The sequence below is a fragment of the Cervus canadensis genome, chromosome 2, assembly GCF_019320065.1.
Source record: "Cervus canadensis isolate Bull #8, Minnesota chromosome 2, ASM1932006v1, whole genome shotgun sequence".
NCBI lineage: Eukaryota > Metazoa > Chordata > Mammalia > Artiodactyla > Cervidae > Cervus > Cervus canadensis.
The window spans coordinates 40,894,706-40,896,798 of record NC_057387.1 but is presented as its reverse complement, the minus strand read 5'-3'; positions in this window follow the sequence as shown (position 1 = coordinate 40,896,798).

Below are 2,093 nucleotides of genomic sequence, written 5' to 3'. Positions count from 1 at the left end.
TGAAGGAGAATTCAAAAGCTTTACAGATAAGCAAAAGCTGAGAGAAGTCAGCACCACCAAACCAGCTCTTCAACAAATGCTAAAGGATCTTCTCTAGACAGGAAACACAGAAAGGTTGTATAAACATGAAGACCCAAAACAACAAAGTAAATGGCAATGGGACCACACCTATCAATAATTACCTTAAATGTAAATGGGTTGAATGCCCCAACCAAAAGACAAAGACTGGCTGAATGGATACAAAAACAAGACCCCTTTATATGCTGTCTACAAGAGACCCACCTCAAAACAAGAGACACATACAGACTAAAAGTGAAGGGCTGGAAAAAAATATTTCATGCAAACGGAGACCAAAAGAAAGCAGGAGTTGCAATACTCATATCAGATAAAATAGACTTTCAAATAAAGGATGTGAAAAGAGACAAAGAAGGACACTACATAATGATCACAAGGATCAAATGCCAAGAGAGAGATATAATCAATTATAAATATATATGCACTCAACAATAGGAGCACACCACAATATGTAAGGAAATGCTAAGATATGCACAGGAAATTAATAGTAACACAATAATAGTGGGAGACTTTAATACCCCACTCACAACTATGGATAGATCAGCTAAACAGAAAATTAACAAGGAAACACAAACTTTAAATGACACAATGGACCAGCTAGACCTAATTGATATCTATAGGATATTTCACCCCAAAACAATCAACTTCACCTTTTTCTCAAGTGCACATGGAACCTTTTCCAGAATAGATCACATCCTGGGCCATAAATCTAGTGTTGGAAAATTCAAAAAAATTGAAATCATTCCAGTCATCTTTTCTGACCACAGTGAAGTAAGATTATATTCTCAATTACAGGAAAAAAATTGTTAAAAATTCAAACATATGGAGGCTAAATAACACGCTTCTGAATAACCAACAAATCATAGAAGAAATCAAAAAAGAAACCAAAATATGCATAGAAATGAATGAAAATGAAAGCACAACAACCCAAAACCTATGGGACACTGTAAAAGCAGTGCTAAGGGGAAGGTTCATAGCATTACAGGTTTACCTCAAGAAACAAGAAAAAAGTCAAATAAATAACCTTACTCTACACCTAAAGCAATTAGAGAAGGAAGAAATGAAGAACCCCAGGGTTAGTAGAAGGAAAGAAATCTTAAAAATTAGGGAAGAAATAAATGCAAAAAAACTAAAGAGACCATAGCAAAAATCAACAAAGCTAAAAGCTGGTGTTTTGAAAAAATAAACAAAATTGACAAACCATTAGCAAGACTCATTAAGAAACAAAGAGAGAAGAACCAAATTAACAAAATTAGAAATGAAAATGGAGAGATGACAACAGACAACCACCTGAAATAACAAAGGATCATAAGAGAATACTCGGCTCTATGCCAATAAAATGGACAACTTGGAGAATGGGACAAATTCTTAGAAAAGTTAATAACCTTACAAAACTGAACAGGGAAGAATAGAAGATCTAACAGAGCCATCACAAGCAAGGAAATCGACAACTGTTTAATCAAAATCTTCCAGCATACAAAAACCAGGACCAGATGGCTTCAAGCTGAAGTCTAACCAAAAATTTAAGAAGAGCTAACACCTATCTTACTCAAACTCTTCCAGAAAATTGCAGATGAAGGTAAGCTTCCAAACTCATTCTATGAGGCCACCATCACCCTAATTCCAAAACCAGACAAAGATGCCACAAAAAAAGAAAACTACAGGCCAATATCACTGATGAACATAGATGCAAAAATCCTTAACAAAATTCTAGCAAACAGAATCCAACAACATATTAAAAAAATCATCCACCATGACCAAGTGGGCTTTATTCCAGGAATGCAAGGATTTTTTAATATCCGCAAATCAATCAATGTAATACACCACATTAACAAATTGAAAGATAAAAACCATATGATTATCTCAGTAGATGCAGAGAAAGCCTTTGACAAAATTCAACACTCATTTATGATTAAAACTCTCCAAAAAGCAGGAATAGAAGGAACATACCTCAACATAATAAAAGCTATATATGACAAACCCACAGCAAGCATCACCCTCAATGGTGAAAAATTGAA